The following is an 8,313-nucleotide window of genomic DNA, read 5'->3' on the forward strand; positions in this document are numbered from 1 at the left end:
GGTTATGAATTTAGTCCTAATATGATGGGCATCCAAGAGGGATATAATAAAAAATTTCATATAAAGTGCATTGAATACTATGAGAAGTATGATGCTTGATAATTGTTTTGAGATATGAAGATGGTGATATTAGAGTCATGCTAGTTGGGTAGTTGTGAATTTGAGAAATACTTGTGTTGAATTTTGTGATTCCTGTAGCATGCAGATATGGTGAACCGTTATGTGAAGAAGTCGGAGCATGATTTATTTATTGATTGTCTTCCTTATGAGTGGCGGTCGGGGACGAGCGATGGTCTTTTCCTACCAATCTATCCCCCTAAGAGCATGCGCGTAGTACTTTGTTTCGATAACTAATAGATTTTTTCAATAAGTATGTGAGTTCTTTATGACTAGTGTTGAGTCCATTGATTATACGCACTCTCACCCTTCCACCATTTCTAGCCTCTCTAATACTGTGCATCTTTCGTCGGTATCATAAACCCACCATATACCTTCCTCAAACAGCCACCATACCTACCTATTATGGCATTTCCCTAACCATTCCGAGATATATTGCCATGCAACTTTCCACTGTTCAGTTTATTATGACAGGCTCCATCATTGTCATATTGCTTTGCATGATCATGTAGTGGACATCGTATTTGTGGCAAGGCCACCGTTCATAATTCTTTCATACATGTCACTCATGAGCCATTGCACATCCCGCTACACCGCTGGAGGCATTCATATAGAGTCAAATTTTGTTCTAAGTATTGAGTTGTAATTCTTGGGTTGTAAGTAAAAAAGTGATGATCATCATTATTAGAGCATTGTCTTACCGAGGAAGGGAAGATGGAGACTATGATTCCCCCACAAGTCGGGATGAGACTCCGGACAAAAAATAAATTAAAAAAGAAGAGAAAAAAGAGGCGAAAAAGGGAAGTCCCAAAAAAAATCAAAAAATGAGAGAAAAAGAGAGAAGGAGCAATGCTACTATCCTTTTACCACATTTGTGCTTCAAAGTAGCACCATGATCTTCATGATAGAGAGTCTCCTATGTTGTCACTTGGATATACTAGTGGGAATCTTTCATTATAGAACTTGGCTTGTATATTCCAATGATGGGCTTCCTCAAAATGCCCTAGGTCTTCATGAGCAAGCAAGTTGGATGCACACCCACTAGTTTCTTTTGTTGAGCTTTCATACACTTATAGCTCTAGTGCATCCGTTGCATGGAAATCCCTACTCACTCACATTGATATCTATTGATGGACATCTACATAGCCCGTTGATACGCCTAGTTGATGTGAGACTATCTTCTCCTTTTTGTCTTCTCCATAACCACCATTCTATTCCACCTATTATGCTATATCCATGGCTCACGCTCATGTATTGCGTGAAGATTGAAAAAGTTTGAGAACACCAAAAGTATGAAACAATTGCTTGGTTTGTCATCGGGGTTGTGCATGATTTAAATATTTTGTGTGGTGAAGATAGAGCATAGCCAGACTATATGATTTTGTAGGGATAGCTTTCTTTGTCCATGTTATTTTGAGAAGATATAATTGCTTAGTTAGTATGCTTGAAGTATTATTATTTTTATGTCAATATTAAACTTTTTTCTTGAATCTTATGGATCTGAATATTCTTGCCACAATAAAGAGAATTACATGGATAAATATGTTAGGTAGCATTCCACATCAAAAATTCTATTTTTATCATTTACCTACTCGAGGACGAGCAGGAATTAAGCTTGGGGATGCTGATATGTCTCCAACGTGTCTATAATTTTTGATTGTTCCATTCTATTATATTATCTGTTTTGGATGTTTATGGGCTTTATTATACACTTTTATATTATTTTTGGGACTAACCTATTAACCCAGAGCCCAGTGCCAGTTTATGTTTTTTCCTTGTTTTAGAGTATCGCGGAAATGGAAAATCAAACGGAATCCAATTGACCTGAAACTTCACGGAACTTATTTTTGGACCAGAACAAGCCCACGGAATATCGGAGATGGACCAGAAGAGTCCCGGGCTGCCCACGAGGGTGGGGGCGCGCCCACCCCCTGGGGGCGCCCCCTGCCTCGTGGACAGCCCCGGAGTTCCACCGACGTACTTCTTGCTCCCATATATATCCATATACCCTAAAAACTTCGGGGAGTAGAATAGATCGGGAGTTCCGCCGCCAGAAGCCTCCGTAGCCACCGAAAACCAATCTAGACCCGTTCTGGCACCCTGCCGGAGGGAGAGTCCCTCTCCGGTGGCCATCTTCATCATCCCGGTGCTCTCCATGATGAGGAGGGAGTAGCTCTCCCTCAGGGCTGAGGGTATGTACCAGTAGTTATGTGTTTGATCTCTCTCTCTCTCTCTCTCTCTCTCTCTCGTGTTCTTGAGGTGATACGATCTTGATGTATCGTGAGCTTTGCTATTATAGTTGGATATTATGATGTTTCTCCCCCTCTACTCTCTTGTAATGGTTGTGTAGCGACCATACCTCGAACAGTCTGATCTCTGTGCTTCAGTGTCATCCCTGGATCAGTAATGCTGAGACGCACAGTACTTGAAGGATTTATAATAGAGTAGCAATCACACACTTATTACAATGAGTGTCTCAAAAGAGAACTTATTACAAATAATATGGCTTAAGGCCATCTAATTACGATAACAGCGGAAGGCTTGAAAGATAAGTGAGTCCATCAACTCCAACGGCATCAGTGAGTATAGAACCGCGACCTAAAGGCACCCTACTCGTCGTCTGAAAAGTTTGCAACATGAACGTTGCAGCCCGAAAACGGGTCAGCACATGGAATATGCTGGCAAAGTAACACATAGAGAGTAATGAACAGAAATAGGCTATACTACATGCTTATATGGCTGGTGGAAAGCTCTATGGTTACAGTTTTGCGTAAAGCCAGTTTTTCCCTACTACAAAGGAATAAATTTTATTTAACTATCATGGTGGTTGTTAAACATTGAGAGTGAAGACACCCTCTCAATCCCAATTAAACATCATCATTAAAACCCAACAAAATTAATTAAAGTCACATGATGAGATTCACATGATAATCCAAGTACTAGATACTCAAGACGTCCATAACCGGGGACATGGCTAATCATGATTAGTTTATACACTCTGCAGAGGTTTGAGCACTTTTCCCCACAAGACTCGATCTCCTCCGTTGGGATTCTTGCACTACATGGTGTGTGAGAAACGAATGACCGAGACATAGTCTTTCAGAAGCGCTAGCACCTTACGATCGGGTAGACCATTACATCTACTTTCCCCTACATTTGCTAGTCTACCACTGTAAGAGTTCACATGACTTAATGAACTATGCTAGAGCCCATAGTAGCTTGTGGCTGCACACGGAAGTTTCTAGTATGAATAATCTCATGATCCCTTTGAGCCTGGGTGGCGGTCCATAAAGAAAAACGGGCAATCACTAGAATACCTAGGTGCCTCAATCCACCCACATGTGTATTAAAGTTGCCACCTTAAATAAACCATTAATTAACAATCTCACATCTGTCATGGATACACTCACCCAATCCACGTCTACAAGCATAGCATGGCAATATAAGCAAACATAGAAGTAACTCCCAAGGGTTTGATAATAAAACAGGTAATAGGTACTACCTCATCTACTTTCCCAAAACCCACAATTTAATTAGATCGCAATGTTTGAGGATTGATCTAATGCAATAAAATTGGGTAGTAAGATGGTATGATCATAGTGTTACTTGTCTTGCTGATGATCCGTGAAACCTAGAGATTCGAAGTAGCAAGCGGCGCACTCCGGGTACTCTATCGCAAACAAACAAGAACACAATAAGTACTCATCTAAAGCACATGTAAAACTTGAATAAGAGATCTAACCAGAAAGTTCAACTTAAGAACTCCGGTTTGCAAAAAGAAACAAATCGAACGAAACAACAAAAGTCAAACAGCGAAAGAAACAAGCTTCCTTTACTAATCTGGATCTAAGTAAAATTTTACGGAAGCAAAAACTTATTTGAGTTGGTTAAATGGAAAGAGGGTTTCGAGACGAAACTCTAGGCGCTTGAATTGCCTGATTCCGATAAACAAGTAAAAAGTTAAACTAAAACGAAAATCGGATCAGAAATCGCGATTACAAATAATCGTGGAAAATCCGAGAAAAAGAAAAAAAGACGAACGGGCTAACAAACAAACGTTCGCTGTCTGCGGCTAAACGACGAAAACCGTTCGTTAAAACGAATGTACGGACGAACGTCCGCTAAATAAACTAAACCGGGAAAAAAAATAAACCGATCTAAAAAAAGAAAACGACCACGGTTTTAATAAAAAAACCGGGCGGTTAACCGGTGAAGACCGGCGGCGGCGGCGGCGAACTCCAGCGAGGCGGCGGCGGTCGGCGGCGAGGCGACGGCGGCGGCGCGCGGCGGGCAGTAGCGTCGGCGGCGGTGGCATGGGGCGGCGGCATCTAGTGTTAGGGCGGGGCTGGGCGGCTCGGGGCTGGGCTCCCCCGGCTTACAAAGGCCGGCCGGGCTAGAGTCCGGGTCGGGTATGGCCCGCCTAGGCGTGTTCGTTTTTTTAAAATAGTTTCACGCAGAAAAACAAATAAAAGTAATACTAAACGGACTCCAAAAATCCCGAAATAAATTTTCCCCAACTTCTAAAATCAAGCCGGATAAGGTGAACATTTATTTGGGGCTTAAATGCAATTTTGAAAAACGCGCATTTTTCTTAAATTCAAATAAAACAGCGAAAAACTCCAAAAAATAAAATCTTATTTGATTTTTTTTAAATCCTCAATATTCCTTTAATTTGGGAAAGTCATTTTATTCCCTCTCACTTACTTTTATAATTGGAATTATTGAAGATAAAATAATTAAATCAAATGATCCTATTTTCAAAATTTAAGAAGACCCCAAATATGAAAATAACGAAATCCCCAACTCTCTCCATGGGTCCTTGAGTTGTGTAGGATTTCTAGGATCAAGACAAAATGCAAATAAAATATGATATGCAATGATGATCTATCTATAACATTCCAAATTGTAAACTTGGGATGTTACAAACCTACCCCCTTAAGATGAATCTCGCCCTCGAGATTCAGGTTGGCTAGAAAATAGGTGAGGGTAGTCCTTCAGCAGATCTTTCTCTCGCTCCTAGGTGGCTTCATCCTAGGTGTGGTGGCACCACAGAACTTTACAAAACTTAATAACCTTGCTGCGGGTGACTCGGCTGGCATGTTCGAGAATTTTGACTGGTTTCTCCTTGTAGGTCAAATCACTATCCAACTAAATCGCTTCCAGCGGCACTGTATCTCTTAGTGGTGTATCAGCCATCTCTCCATGGCACTTTTTCAACTGGGAAACGTGGAACACATTGTGAACTGCTGAAAATCCTTCAGGCAACTCCAACTTGTAAGCAACTTCTCCCATACGCACCAAAACTTTGTATGGTCCCACAAAACATGGCGCTAATTTTCACTTAACTCCAAAGCGCTTAACTCCTCGAAGCAGGGATACATGAAGATAAACTCTATCTCCGACTTTGTAAACTGTCTCCTTGCATTTAGAATCTGCATAGCTCTTTTGCCTGGACTGGGCTACCTTGAGCCTATCGCGAATCAACTTCACTTTCTGTTCAGACTCCTTAATCAAATCTAGTCCAAACAACTGGCGGTCTCCAACTTCATCCCACAACAATGGTGTTCTACACCGTCTTTCGTACAAGGCTTCAAAAGGGGCCATCTTCAAACTGGATTGATAACTATTGTTGTAAGATAACTCCGCATATGGCAAGTTGTCATCCCAACTAGATTCATAATCTAGCGCACAAGCTCTCAGCATATCCTCCAAAATCTGTTTGACTCTCTCGGTCTGTCCATCGGTCTGCGGATGAAAAGCTGTACTGAACTCTAGCCTGGTACCCAAAGTTTCGTGCAACTGATTCCAGAACTTTGAGGTAAACTGGGTTCCTCTATCTAATACGATGCTCCTCGGAACTCCATGCAGACATACGATCCTAGTCATGTATATATTTGCCAACTTAGCACTGGTGTATGTGGTCTTTACTGGGATGAAATGAGCTACCTTCGTCAAGCGATCGACTACAACCCATATCGAGTCATAGCCTGAGCGGGTCTTGGATAATCCCGTGATAAAATGCATGCCTAGCTTATCCCACTTCCATTCGGGTATCGGCAATGGCTGTAGCAATCCTGCTGGCTTATGATGCTCTGCCTTTACTCTCTGACATACATCACAAACGGCTACATACTCTGCAATATCCTTCTTCATTCTGGTCCACCAAAAAGTGTCTTTCAAATCCAAATACATCTTGGTATTTCCTGGGTGAATCGAGTATGGTGAATCATGCGCCTCTTACAAAATTAACTTCCTGATCTCCGGGTTATTAGGCACATAAATGCGGTCCTCAAACCATAAGGTATCGTGTTCATCCTCACGAAATCCTTTTGCTTTTCCCTTGCTCATTTTCTCTTTCATAGAGGCAATCTCCTTGTCGGTCTTCTGAGATTCTCTAATCTTATCCATCAGAGTAGACTGAATCTCCAATGCTGCTACATAGCCTCTCGGAACTATCTCCAAACATAGCACACGAAGATCCTCGGCTAACCCCTTTGGTAACTCTCCGGTCATTATTGTGTTGACATGGCTCTTGCGGCTCAACGCATCGGCTACTACGTTAGCCTTTCCGGGGTGATAATGCAATCTCATGTCATAATCCTTGATGAGCTCCAACCATCTTCTTTGCCTGAGATTCAACTCCTTCTGCGTGAAGATGTACTTTAAACTCTTGTGATCCGTGTACACCTCAAAATGGTTTCCAATGAGAAAATGTCTCCAAGTCTTCAATGCATGCACTACAGCTGCTAACTCCAAATCATGTGTAGCATAATTCAACTCATGGGGCTTAAGCTGTAGTGAAGCATACGAAACAACTCTTCCCTCCTGCATAAGCACTGCTCCAAGTCCTCGACGTGAAGCGTCGCAATACACCTCATACTCCTTGCGCTGATCTGGCAGAATCAACACTGGTGAGGTAACCAAACGTTTCTTCAACTCCTGGAAACTGGCCTCACATTCCTCAGTCCATTTGAACTTGGTATCCTTCTTCAACAACTCCATCATAGGTTTTGCAATCTTCGAGAAATTTTCAATGAATCTCCGGTAGTATCCTGCGAGTCCAAGAAAACTCCGGATCTCTCCAACTGTTATTGGAGCTTCCCAATTTGTCACAGTGACAACTTTGGTGGGATCTACTGCTATTCCTTTTCTAGATATAACATGTCCGAGGAATCCAACTTCCTTCAACCAAAACACACATTTGTTGAACTTGGCGTATAACTGATGTTCTCCGAGCTTACCAAGTACCAAGCAAAAATGTTCTTTATGTTCTTCTTCATTCTTCGAGTAAACCAGAATATCATCAATGAATACTACGACGAACTTATCCAAAAACTCCATAAACACTTTGTTCATCATGTTCATAAAATAAGCAGGTGCGTTAGTCAGACCAAATGACATAATGCTATAGTCATACAACCCATACCTTGTAGTAAAAGTTGTCTTAGGTATGTCCTGCTCTCGAATCTTCAACTGGTGGTATCCTGATCGCAAATCGATCTTGGAAAATACCTTAGCTCCTTGCAATTGGTCAAACAAATCATTGATCATCGGCAGTGGGTACTTATTCTTGATCGTCACTTCATTCAATCCTCGATAATCAACAACCATCCTTAACGATCCATCCTTCTTTTCCACTAGAAGTACTGGTGATCCCCAAGGTGACGAACTTGGGCGAATATATCCCTTGTCCAGTAACTCCTTAATCTGCTTCTTAATCTCCTCCAAATACTTTGCAGGCATTCTATACGGTCTCTTAGATATTGGTCCTGTGCCTGGCAAAAGCTCAATCAAAAACTCAAATGTCTCTATACGGTGGCATGCCGGGCAATTCTTGTGGAAATACATCCGGAAAATCCTTTACCACCTGTACTTCCTCCTGTACAACTCCTGATAGGGAATTTACTTGTGTCCTCTTCGCTCATGGCGTGACACATACTTGATCCTTCTTCCTTCTAGAGTGGTAAGCAAAATCGACTTACCAGCGCAATCGATGTTTCCTCTATACATCGATAGCCAATCCATACCCAGAATTACATCCAAACCTTGCGATTCCAAAATGATTAAATCCGAGGGAAACACATGCCTACCTATACTCAATGGCATTGAAAACATCCTTTACTGGCCATATACCGTGCTCCTGGTGAGCTTACTAACATGGGTATTCTAAGAACCTTGGTGGGCAGTTTATACTTA

This window comes from Triticum dicoccoides, chromosome 6A (assembly GCF_002162155.2).
Source record: "Triticum dicoccoides isolate Atlit2015 ecotype Zavitan chromosome 6A, WEW_v2.0, whole genome shotgun sequence".
NCBI classification, from domain to species: Eukaryota; Viridiplantae; Streptophyta; class Magnoliopsida; order Poales; family Poaceae; genus Triticum; species Triticum dicoccoides.